Raw genomic sequence first — 14,112 nt, forward strand, 5'->3', positions numbered from 1 at the left:
TTCCATGAATGCCCTCATGGCCCGGCACCCAACCGAGTGTTACTCTGTTATTCGTAGCCAGAGCATTCTTGCATTCCCAGACTGCTTTTGAGTCAAACAAGTAAGTATTAAGTGCCTTTATTACAGCCTGACTATCAGACAGTATCAAGTATTTTGTCAAGGTATTTGTCAAGTATTTGTATGAGTCTTCTGGCATATGATTGTATTCCCGTGACATCCACTTGGGAGACCGTGGCATGTTTTCCCAGGGGCACTGCTATGTTAACTCCTGGTCTGTATATTCCGTATCCCACCCTAGAGTCAAGGCGTGAACCATCTGTGTAAAATTTCAGGACTCCTTTTGTAGGGTAGGCCTCATTTCTACCTTCCTTCAATAATTCTTAACCATTGCTTCTGACACATTGGTTAGCATTTCAGCCTCAGGAAATTCCTGCACTATCTTCATGTGACCTTCTGAGAAGGTTAATACCTGTGTTCCTAAATGCTTCATTGCACTTAGAGCAACTCTCCTCATCACCTCCTGCCCCAGAGGAGTGTATCTCAAGACCGCTTCAATTGCCAGGGTTGGGCAGGAGCTCATCGTTTGAGCCTTTGAAGACTTTATAGCCTCTTGGCAGCTGTTGTTCTGCTTTCGGCCACCACACTAAAGAAGCATATGTGACCATTGGTTTTATTACAGTTTCATAAATCCAGTAAATCATTTTAGGTTTCAATCCCAATTTAAATCCAAAGAGTCTCTTACAGGCCTCAAGGGCCAATGTCGCTTTGGATTTTATGTTCTTGAAATGTAGGTTCCAAGTCAGCCTCTCATCCAGGACTGTACCCAGATATTTGACTTCCTTTGATTGTTTTATTCTGATTCCTTCCAGGACAGGTTGTGTAAGCTGGAACTTTCTTTTCCTGGTAAAGGTCATCATATTTGTTTATGATTGGTTGATCCGAAGACCTTCCAGATGACACCAGTTGCTTATGAAATTTAGTTCTTCTTGAATTAGGCGTTCCAGCGTGCCTTTGTTTTTTCTTTTGATCATAAGCACAAGGTCGTCCGCATAACATAGTAGCCTAGTTCCCCTCTTCTCTGTTTTAATTAAAAGGTCATCAACCAACATCTCCCACAGGAGAGGAGACAAAACCCCTTCCTGGAGGCAGCCTTTCCGGGCCGTGAAGGTGACCAATTCATCTCCGTTTTTTGCTTTCACTTGTCTGCTTTTTAGGAGGGTTACTGTCCACTTGCATCTGAGGGAACTCCAAATTGTTCCATAGCAGCCCTCATGGATTGATATGCTACTCGGTCGAAAGCTCCTTCAATGTCCATGAAGACGCTGACTAGGGCTTCCTTTTCATTGAAGGTGTTTCACTAAGCTGTGGAGTGCGGTGGCAGATGATTTACCTTCTACATAAGCGTGTTGAGATAGACTGAGTGGGTGTCCTTGTAAGGTTTCATCCCTAATGTGTCTATTGATTAATTTTTTCCATAGTTTTCACCATGAAGAAGGTTAGACTTGTGGGTCTGTACGAGTTAGGTTGAGTCAGATCCCTGTCTTTTTTCCGCACGAACACCACCAGTGCCATCTTCCAGTTTTTGGGAATATATCCTAAGGCATAACTGCTTCTAAACAGAATAATTAGAGTATTTAATAAGATGTCCAACCCTTCTTGAAAAATGGCTGGAATATCTCCATCCGCCCCTAGAGATTTAAATGGTTTAAAGGATCTTATTGCCCATTTAATTCTTTCATGTGTGAATATTCTTTTAGACCTCTGTCTGGACTTTGCTACTTTCCCAACTGGATTTCTCCTCGACTAGAGAATAAGTATCCTCATTTCGATTCAAGTGACCCCCCCAGAAAGTGCGTTTCCAAGATCAGTTCTAGTGTCCTTCCTGTTCTCTGTAAGATCACCATTGGCCTTTACTAAGGACCCCATTGGGTTAGAGTAATCAGATTGGAGAGTTTGTTTTAAGCCTGGCAGCCTCTGGTAGTGTTTTTATTTTTACACAAATTTCTCCAGGTTCTTCTTTATTTTTTCTAATTTCTGTTTTATATCCATTTTGGGCATGTAGATAAGGGATCCAGTCATCTGTCCTTTTTGCTAGTTTTAATAATTTCTGAGTTTTGTTTCTAAGCGTCTCTAAGCTTCCAGCCCACCTAAGGCACATCTTTCTTTAGCCTGTTTTGTCTGAGAGGACAGTTTTTCTCATAGGCCTTTGTGATGGCTTGTTCAACAAATTGAGCAGACCTTTCTAAATAAAGTTCATTTTTCTGGTAGGGTTCTATTTCCTCCAACTCTTTGGCTAGGGACACACAGTATCCCCTCCAGTTTAGTAGATATAGAGGGACCCTGTGGGTAACGTTTATCTCCCCTATCGCCTCTATGTCTGGTCCGAAAGTGAGGCCTGTGAAAAATTGCCACCTTACTATGTTTATATTTTTTAGTCCTTTGGATAAGGTTGTATCCAGAACTCCTTATCTAGTTCTAATAATGAAGTGGGATCAGACCCTCTTATTTCTAGAACTCACCTCTTAGGTTTAAGTTGGTGCTTCCCCAGAAGATGTGATGAACATTGCAGTCACAGCTGAGAATAAAGACTGAGCTTCTCTCTCTCTGCAGCTCTTCAATAATCTTTCTACTTCTAATGGTTGGACAGTTTGTTGAAGAGTTGGAGAAGTAGGCTTAGGCTATGGTTACCTCTTTTACCCCTTCCTGTGGTGCCACTTTCACAGTGACCGCCACCAAATCTCTTGAGATCAAGTCTGCAACAGGAAAAGCTGTTATATATTTTGAAATTAGAACACATGCTCTTGGATTATCAATTGAACAATCATATATTACAATTAAATGCAGATCTTCAAGCCCAAAATAATAGAGGCACGTACGACTAGAAGCTCAGAGTATCTATGAGGAAAATGACCTAAAATTAGGTCAACTTGTAGATGACTAAGCAATAAGAATATGAGAACTCGAGAAAACTATCTCAGGACTGCAAAAGAAAATTAAAAGTCATGAAGTGCCGACTATAGATTCTGACTCACAGACTTCTCCCCCAGAGGAAGTTACCCCAGTAATCGAGAGTAATCACATTGCTCTCCTATTGGGCATGTCCGAAATTAAAACAAAAGTAGATCACATAGAGGTCATTATTAAAACTTTGACTAATCAAAGACAAAGCAAAACCTTGACCATACCTATGACTGAAACAAACTAAACTACAACCCCAGGAGTCAGTCAAAACCTGCAGTCAAAAACTGGACTATTCAATGACTACACCTTTATCACTGACCACAGGAAACAGACAAACCTGTAATAAAACCCTGAACAACACCTTGACCATGCCAATAACAGTATTAGGCCAAACTATTATTACAGGAGACAGCCAAACCTGCATTCAAAAACTGGATCATTTAGTGACTACACCTTTATCAGTGACCTCAGGAAACAGACAAACCTGTAATAAAAAACTGAACAAAACCTCGACCATGCCAATGACAGTATTAGGCCAAACTATGACTACAGGAGACAGCCAAACCTGCAACAAAAAACTTATCACACCTACAGAGAAAAAAAACCAACCCCTAAAAAATAAGCACTCTCTCCATTTGGAAACAGGCAAGAAGGCAAATAGAAATAAGTTTAGTGTGTCTCTGCAAGTTGCAAAAGCTGCAAAAAAGTCAAACAACCCAGGGCAACAACCTGCTAACTTACCTAAACACAAGGTAAAAGTAATGCAAGGACCTCCAATTAATGCTAAAAAGGAGCTGAGAATGAGAGTCTAGAAGAGTTTTACATTAACACATAAATTTTTATATTGACCACATGCCTAGGAAATATAGTCAACTCTTTCAACAACTAAATACTGAACCTGCACCATCCATGCTCCCCACCTATGCTCAGCCTCTCGTGCTTCCATCCTCACCACCTGCATTTGGTCAACAAATCCAAGTAATAGCGGATGTTCACCAGCCTGATACTCCTTCCACAGAGCAAAATCATGTTTCTTTTTTAGAGCATCGGAAAAAACAAGGAATCAATTCCTAAACAGTTCAATACAACACAGCCCTGTGCCAGAGAAAGTGAAACATAAATCCCTTACTATCCTACATTAAAACACAGACAGAATTGTGAACAAATTTGAACGCCTGAACACTCCTCAACATTTTAAAACCTGACCTGATCGTGACGGAACATGGACTGGCAAAAGACACATTGTCAAAAACAAGACTAATAGGAAACTCACTGATAGCAGAATACTGCAGAAAAACACCATCAGAAGGGAGGAATTGCTGTATTCACAAATGACACTTTAAAATGTCAAATTGAAACAATTGACACTTATGAATACAGTATGGAAGTGATATGTGAAGTAGCAATTGCTAAGATTGAACTTGGCAAGTCCAGTCTCTACCTAGTTGGGGTTTACAGGACCTAAAGGAAACTTGGAGGCGGGTCTGGATGTTGTAGTTGACGCATTAGAACGCTTACCAACTAACAAGCCAGTAGTAATCATGGGTGACATTCAAGTCCTCCTGGGAAAATTCACTACCCCTGTCCAAACTACCAAAGATGGCATACCACTCTCTTGCTATTGCAGGGCAATCAAAGAGCAGATGCTCAGCAGTCTCCTCCTGCTCATTACATCCTCCACAGAGCGGATCCTCCTAAAGGATGCCAACTCTGTGAAGATGCTTCCTCAGGTGACCATGCCTCGTAATGAGACCAATGACCTTAGAAGACATTGATCTGTTTAATGAGAGAAGGTCCGAAGCCACCTTGGAGGAAGCCACCTTGACTGTAATACCATTCTACTCACTCTCAAACCCGGATGCAACCTCCACCTTCTCTCATGCTCCGCGCGAATCCATTTCGAGACAACCCTAGAGGAATTCACACCTTGGAACACTGCAGAACGGTTGAGGGCCCGTCATAATTGTCGCTGAGCCCTGGTTGGCCAGGGCATCAGCTCTTTCGTTCCCAAGAATCCCCTCATGACCAGGAACCCAACAAACGGTTACATTGTTGATTCTGGCAAAGGAGGAAACGGCCTGAGAGCAATCCCAAACCGTTTGTTGAACTGCTGAAGTTGTAGACTGGTGGGCCTCATGGTGTGTTTCCGGGGTGCGCAAAAAGCCCTTGAGGCTTAAGTGCATGGCAGTAGACCACCCCAAGGGAAAAAAAATCATGGGTGACATTAATATTGACAGCAAGGCTAAAAAGAATGACTACATTCTAATGACAGAAATCTTGACTAGTTACAACATCCAGAGACTGGACCTCCCATACACTAGAATCACACCAACCTCCAGAACATCCATAGACTGTGTATGCACTAACCTGCAGCTAGAAAAGCAGCATGTTAAGGTTTTAAAACACAGCAATCTCAGACCACACAGGACAACTCTGTACCGTCAACTTGGAAAACTACTTACCCCCACCACCATCGGCTGAATGCAGAAACACGAGTACAAGAAATTTGCTTACAATTACCTTAAGTTACAAGCTCTCCTTCACCAGTAAAACTGGACAGCAGTCTACAGCTCAACGAATGCAGAGGAGTCTTACAACAGTTTTAGCGGTATTCTTTCTAACGCAATAATATGACAGGCCCTATAACGAAAATGAGAATAAAAAAAACGAAATAAGCAAATTCTGACTGACCCCATAGCAACGCAGTTGAGGAGACCTTACATTGAAGCTCAAGACTTGCACAATATAACTGGAAGTGAGATTCACAAAAATAATGCAGCTCAATTAAAGAAAGAATATGACCTTAGGCTGAAACATCTGAGACGACAAGAAAACATTGACGTGATAACAGTAGCAGATAAAAAATCAAAGGCAATATGGCAAATCATATATTCAGAGAGGAAGTCAAAAGAGGTTAAGCCCCTGCCCTTAGCATTAGACATATAGGGAGAACTGATAAGTGACCCAGTCAAAATTGCAGAACATTTTAACAATTTTTTCATAAACATAGACAAAGACACAATACATAAAAACCAAGACAGTGTTCAAAGAATACTATCAGACGCAAATCCAGATATTTCAAATTTAATACTACAACTGACATCCCTAGAAGAGGTAGACAAACTAATCTGATCATTGAAAACCAAAACCTCTGCTGGATATGACAGTGTCTCTACAAAAGTGTTGAAAATATGTAAAGAAGAAATAGTTGGTCCTCTAGTGAATGTCATTAACAAATCTTTCACTTCTGGAACATTTCCATCTGCTTTAAAAATATCTAAAGTTTATCCAAAGCTCAAACAAGGAAACACCAAACAACTTGCTAACTATCGGCCGATACCACTGATACCAACTTTTTCTAAAGTTATGGAAAAATTATTTTTGCCTCTAGCTACCAACTCCCTGTACACAGACTGACAGCCACAGAAAGGAAACCGACCTACGCTGGAGCCAAGTTATGGAATGCCCTTCCAGAGGACCTGAAGAAGACCAGCAGGCTGCAGTTTGGACAACTCCTGAAGTACTGGCTACAAGAACATCCTTTCTACCAACTTGATGAATTTTAACATGTATTTCTATGGCCCCTGTTCTTATCTCTATGATAATGCACAAAAGAATGTCAATAAACAATAATAATATGAGATTACCAACCTGAATCATCAATCCTCTGATGTAACCTCTGTTGGTCCAAGGTTTCGGGATTAGGGTGATATCCAAGCCTGTTGTGATTGACCTCCTACCCACGATATCAGTTGTATGAGGCGTACATTTAAGCCTTTTCACCACCTCCTCCTGGTGGTCCATCCCTGTCCGACCTCTTGGAGTGTTTGGGGACACTGCTCCCCTTTTTTCCCCTAGCCGAGACTGATGGTCCTTATAGAGAGGGTCTCTTCTTCAGGCAGAGGAAGCAAGTTGGTTTATCTTTATAGACCGCCGCACTGGCTACAGGAGTAGAAGGTATGTTCAGATACCTCTGATACCTTTTTGGTCTCTTCCACTTCCATTTCGTCAGTGGTGCTTTTTTCCTTGGTGACTCTTATCCATATTCTTGTTGCTCTACAAAAATGATCAATGTTTGTGAAAAAAATTCCAAAAACAAATGAATCACAGCAGATAATTTAGTTCTAGAGAGAAACTAAAATTTTTCTCCGAAATTTACAAAACAATTAAATGAACAATTTACAATTTTTTTCAAGAATTATAAAAAACATACAGGAAAGTGATCCTAAGCTGCAAAAGTATATGATGTCTTAAAATCAATTCCCTCTTCCAGAAACAACTTGGGGTGCAATTCACCGTTGCTGTTGGGCAAGGTCTTCGGCCATCTGAACCTCAAGTACGCCCCTCGCGAAGACAGCCCCATTTCGTCAATGGTGTTGTCGCCTGTCGTTGAGGATGAGCTTCACCGAATTATTCAGCAGCTCCCAGCCAAAAACTCAAAAGACATCAATCTAATGTCTCCATGGCTCATAACAAAATGCTGCAAGCTTTTAGTGAGACGATTAACTAAAATTGCTAAAGTTATTAACATTTTCAAGAAGGACGACCCAGTTTCAATTACTATCAGCCTGCCTCAATTTTGCCAGTGCTAAGCAACATTTTTGAACAGCTTTAATAGGGATGTTTCACTTTTTGAACAAATGCAATCAGCTATCAAGTGAAAAATTTTGTTTCAGGAAGGGCAAATAGACAACAAAGTAGTAGTGAGTCTTGTCAATATGATTGTAGAGGGAATTGAATGTCAAAACCACACAATGAGTGTGTTCCTAGACCTGTCCAAAGCATTCGACTGTGTTGACCATGGCACACTGCACGACAAACTTGAGTTCTATGGCATTATTATTAAAAATTGTTGAACGATGTATTGATAGTAATGTAGCTCCCCTTCTTAAAGGTCGTTCACTAATATCAGAGATAAATTTGAAGTGATCGGGCAGATAAACAGGATATTTGGTTTTGATAATAAAATGTAGAATAGAACACAATAGTTTTGATTGAGTATTTAAATAATTTTAAGATAGTAATTTTTACTTCATAAATTTAAACATTACTGATAGAAAAATTGTAAAATACACACCTTTTTACTTCACTGAATCGTGTGTCTTTTCAAGCTTATGACTGTGAAACACTGCAAGTAGTTAGTATTTTATTAAAAACTGACGCTCTTTCCAGTGCCTCAATAAGGAAATAGTAGTATTAACAATCTCCTAGTTTTATCTTTGACAGTAAGTTGTAACCTACATTTTCCTGTGCATTATAACTGTGGTATTTTCCTGTTGGAGACTATTCCACCCTCAACCACAGTACAATCTAGCTTTGACATTGACAATTGATTAACTCTTATCTTGATTGTTGACCTTGAAACTTGAATGAGGTTGTTTGGATAAATCTGTGCTATCTGAGAACGAATAAGTTTGCTTACTTGCAATGCTATAGTTTAATTAATAAAATACTGTTCTGTGTTTTTAAAAAAATACAAAGGGTAAATTGATTAGATTGACTTCAAAATACTACGATTACCCTCTCATATTCATACAGACATTCATATATTCATACAGACATTCATCTTTCATGTCAAAAGATTTTATAGACTCTCTTAACTCCAAAGGCACAGCAACAAGTAGAACTACACCATATAATCCTCAAGGAAATGGCCAGATCGAACGTTACAACGGCATAGTCTGGAAGGCTATTACACTGTTGGTAAAAAGTCGCAATTTAAGAATAAATGAATGGGAGTACGTCTTAAATGATTCCTTACATTCTATGAGGTCTTTACTAAGCACTGCTACAATATTGTGGCACCGCATGAACGAATGTTTATTAACACCAGAAAATCTTCAAACGGCCAATTTTTACCAAACTGGCTAATTGAATCTGAAAAAGTGTTCTTGAAGAGAAATGTAAGACAGAGCAAGTACAATCCGCTGGTAGACTAGGTCGAACTAATAGATGTAAATCCCAATTATGCAACTATACGTCTCAATAACGGAGATGAGAAGACAAGTTTCCCTGAATCAGCTAGCTCCAAAATTGAGGCAATGCCACTGTACTATCAAAAGATAACACAGATCAATCTGTTTTGGTAGTGGACCAACCGGACACTAATATCTCTGAAGATTCACAAATATCAAACCAGGGAATATCTATGATGGATGAGAGAATTAGCTTGATGTATTTCAGATTTGATGAAGGCCCCTCGTTGCTGCCCCAATTTGATATATGTCCCCCGGTTGCAGCGCCTTTTTGATGAATGTAAATTTGAAGTGATGTCAATTTGATGAGAGTCCCAGGTTATAACGCCAATTTGCTGTGTGTCACCTTCACTTTGGTTGCGATAATTTGCTGAAAGTCAGTTCTTTAGAGTTATTGACTCACCATGTAGTTGTACGCCCCTTGTCACTAGTGGCACGTTGTTGTACCATGTTCCTCATCATGGTATCGGTCGCCATCTTGCCCAATGCTAGCTGTATTCCCTCGGTATTACTCAAAAATTATTAGATTTGAACGTCTCTGGTGTTATCACCAGAGACAAGTCTGTGTGTATGTCAGGGTTCCAAAATGTGGTAAGTAATGATTACAAAATTTAACATCACTCCACACTTTTTATAAAAGGGATATTTAAAGAAAGTCAAAGCAAGTGACCACGAGATTAATTTATTAAATGTCACACTCTCAACACATATTATAACTTCACTCACCTTGCAGTGCTTTGATAATTTTAAAAGTCTAAACAATATCCCATCCTTGATTAAATTTCAATATACTATACAACAGATCATTACTATCCCAGGAGAACTAACACAACCTCCTTGCTTCGAGTCTGGTGAAAGAAGAAGGAATCTCCGTATAAAACGACGGATACCGACTCAAAACAATAGTCATCCCTTCTCTCGTTCAAATCAGCGTCTTCACGAATAAATATAATTTGATTCTTTCTTTATAATTGTCGAAATTTATTACGTTTACTATAATTAATCAATTTAAGTATTTCTATTTTCTTTTTATTATTTTTTCAAAGCTTTTTATTTAAATTTTTAGCAACATGTGCTTTATGACGTCATCAATATACAAGTCATTCATACCACAATTGGCTTTTCTGCGTAATTCTATTTAATGTTTTTGTAAAACACGAATTTTGGTTATGTTTACTTCATTTTAATTAATCAAATTTTTTCCCGAATAAAGTTCAATAAATTTCTTCGTTATTAAATAAATCTCAATTCCGACAACATGTGATTCACTGACGTCACAGTCTGCCGATTCATTGACGTCACAGTCTGCCAATTCCCCGCGAATATTCAAATGTCGTAATTTGACCTGTTACAAGCTCTTCGCTGGATCGTGATCGTCTTGCAACCACTTTCTTATTCATCTAAACCAAGTAATTCATACGCTCCGTCACAAAACATTGATTCCCCTCAACCAACTAAACACATTCATAATTCTGATTACCCACTTTTAAGACGAACTACAAGAAATAGACATCTTCCGAAATACCTAGAAGACTATTCCCTACCAAGGTGGGGGTAAATGTGGTGAATAATTAATACAAACTATCATATGTTTACATCACATGTCTTTTTGTCCAAACTTATTTTATTTTTCTGTATTGTTTGGCTGTATTAATTTTCTACGGTTTATATTGAGATGATTAAAACCTTTGTTCTGCTACTTTACTAAGTGGATTTTAGTTTCCATTACAATACTATTGTACAACATTTATTTAATTTTTACCTGTTTTCATTGTTCTTAATTTTGTGGATGTAAATGTTAACTATGTCTAACTATTTATTTGTGAATGTGTGAGTCTTTTTAATCTGTTATGTTCTTGCCATAACAAATTTTTCAACATTTATTAGTATTTATAATGTTATTCTATATTTATTAAAATGTTTACTTAAATATAGTAGTTCCAAACAGAATGCAACTTATGAAAAGGTAAAATTGTGTTATATTTCTATTGACAAAATCTATTGCATCACTGTATGTTTAATGATGAATAAAATCTTGAATCTACTTCCACAGCCTCAATCTCACAACAAACTCTTCAAAAATCAACGTTTTGAATTTTGTCTTGCACACTGTGGGCCTGCCACCTTTTTTGGCTGACTCCAAGCTGTAAGAAGTCAGCTCTTTAAAATACCTAGGAATGCGTTGATTGAGGAATGCACAATGATGAGAACATTCACCATGTTTGTGCCAAAATCTGCTCAGACATTTTTGTTTTGAGATCTTAAGCCAAATACTGCTCGAGTCAGGTACTAATTACGGCGTATTGTGGCTTGATTTTACCCAATGTGTAGTACGGAGTGGTCCTTTGGTTAACTTGTGCAAACACTCAGTTTCAAAGAGCATTCAGACTCCAAAAAAAAGCAATTAGAATAATCGCTAAAATCAAATTTAGAGAGTTGTGCAGGCAAGCTTTCAAGGAATTGCAGGTGTTGGCTATGCAGTGGTTCTACATTTTAGAAACTACTTTGTTTTGTGTGAGTAAATCTGCCTTAACCAGAGGCCGAGACATACACATGTATGAGACACGTGGCAGAGCGAACTACCGAATTGGGAGACACAGAACAGCAAATTTTGAACGCTTGCCCTTGTAAGCGGGTGTGCATTTCCTCAACAGACTGCCCAATTCAATTAAAGATGCTCCAACGCCTAAGGCATTAAAGACTCGCCTCAAACGCTTCTTGGTGTCTCAAGCATTCTATAATGCGGGTGAGTTTTAGGCATTCAACTGGGAGACCGCCCAATTAGAAGACTGACTCCGCTGTATTAAGCGAATAGAATTGGCAATGAATGAAAGAGGGGTGATTGATTGTAAAATTATATGTATTAATGTCTATTGTTTGTATGAATTCTGGAATTTTAGAAAACCCGCATTGATGTTTGCCATACAATGTACATATTGTTGCTGCACTAAAAAAGATTTTGATTTTGAGTTGTCTTTGCAGTATAACTGTTATTTGCGTGTCAAGCGGTTTTGAGTGTCTAACAAAAATGTTTTTGAGTGTTTCATACTTTTTATTCCTTTTGATATCCTCTCGGGTATTTTGCGGGTGAAGCAATTACAGTGGAACACTGTGATAGGTGTATAGGATTTGAAATGGCTCTCAACACACTTGTCTGCTGGACCACATTGGTGTGTGAGCCCTTACTTATCACTGGGGGTTTGCTCAGTTTTGCTGTGAGCATGCTCATTATCTAGTCCAGACTGACACTCGTGTCTGATCTTCACCATGGCTCACAACTAGACTTTTTGAGAAAACAAAATTTTTTGAAAACTTAACATTTAAATTTAAATACAAAATAATATTAAAGAGGGTTTCCTCATGATCTCGATTACCTAAAAATATTTCTGTTCAGACAAATAATAGTCCTCAAACCTTTACATAGTGTACTTAATAAGATATAATTGTAATCTATGCACATCCAAATGCTTTTTATTTTTTTCACTATTGTTAATTAGTTATTTATACAAAAATCTAAAACTTTGTTGTATTTCTCTTGTAAATGCAATGAAATAACTATACACTTTACAAAAAAACTTAAAAAGTGTATGTATTGTGTATTCATCATATCTTTATAATGAGACATCTCCTATAGATCCATTACCGACAAAAATGTCTTAGGAATTTAAAAAATCTATACTCTTAAACACATTTTTCAAACACTAAGATTATTTGGTATGATGTAGCCTATTTAAGACTACTCTAAAAAGCTAATTTATTAATACCCCGTTTGCGTGTTCATTGAAGAATACAATTTTTATAAGTATAAAGGAAATGAAATAAAGTGACCTACTATTTTAAATTTAACAAATTGCTCATAAATATAACCACTGCCATCCTAATTGTGTGAACAAGAACATAAAACTGCCATTAGAATAATTCAACATTACTCAGAAGAGAGGTAGAACGGATTGTTGATATGCCCTCACAATGCCCTTTGTTTGCTATTGTTCTATTGTCTCTGCAGTCATTGTTTCTTGTCTGACAGTGTTATTTTGTTTGTTTCGGGAATATGTAATAAAAGTTACTTAATTAGTAGCCCCGTCAACGTTTTGCCTGGTGTAAAGTTGTTTGTTAACTTTTAAGTAATGCTTCATACTTTTTATTTTACAAAAGAAGAGAAATAAAAAAAAACATTGCCAATGGGATATCTAAACTAAAAAAACATTTTACTCCACTTATTTTCCTCCCAATTACCACTCTTAAACTGCCTTTTATTTTTACTTTGCAAATTATATTTCCCGCCAAATTAAATTTCAGTTGCAATAATCAAAATTACTCGGCTGTTATGTTACTATACACTATTCTGATACTATACAAATCATTGTTATGTTTTTCTTTTTCAACAATAATACTGAATATTGTCTGTTTTCAGAATACTTTGAGACATGCATATAATGACAAACAGTGAGGTTCTTTAAACAGTCAATATTAAATTTATCTCAGTGTGAAGATGTTGACAAATAATGTATTTCATTGTCAGTGAAAATTATAAATTTTATATTTAATTCAACCATTCATATGCTATCAGCAAGTTGCTTTAATTTACTTTTGAGTATAATGAATCAAATAATAAAAATAGTAAATAGTAATGAAAGTACTGTAGTAGACCTATTTTTATCCACTGTGGAACAAAATTGAAGGAAAAAAGAATGAATTCTGAAAAGTTCTTTACAAGTTTATCTTAAATAAACCAGAGATTTAAAGGACAAACCCCTATCTTACATTTTTTCAAAAACTACAAAAGACTATTCCCACAACAAAGAACAAAAAAAACAAACAACAACAACAAACACCTAGTACCCACAAACTAATATTGTAGTATTGTTGTTGGTGGGGTTTTTTTCTTTAGTAAAGCACCATACAGGTTACATTTCAGTGGAATTGGAATGTTCAATGGAGAGAGTTTAAGCTCAGTAAAACATAGATAGAAGAATTTTCTTCTACTGGATTTATATTAATTTGTTGGAGATGTTCAAGTGGAAAAGTATGTTAAACAGATATGGAATGTAGTTTCATCATATTTATATAATTCATATTCATATTTATTTATATAGAAGGGTATGTTGATATTTTTATATAAATACCTACGCTTAACATATAAGATATGTGTATCTATATAAGAAGAATTACTTGA

The sequence above is a fragment of the Homalodisca vitripennis genome, chromosome 8, assembly GCF_021130785.1.
Source record: "Homalodisca vitripennis isolate AUS2020 chromosome 8, UT_GWSS_2.1, whole genome shotgun sequence".
Lineage (NCBI taxonomy): Eukaryota > Metazoa > Arthropoda > Insecta > Hemiptera > Cicadellidae > Homalodisca > Homalodisca vitripennis.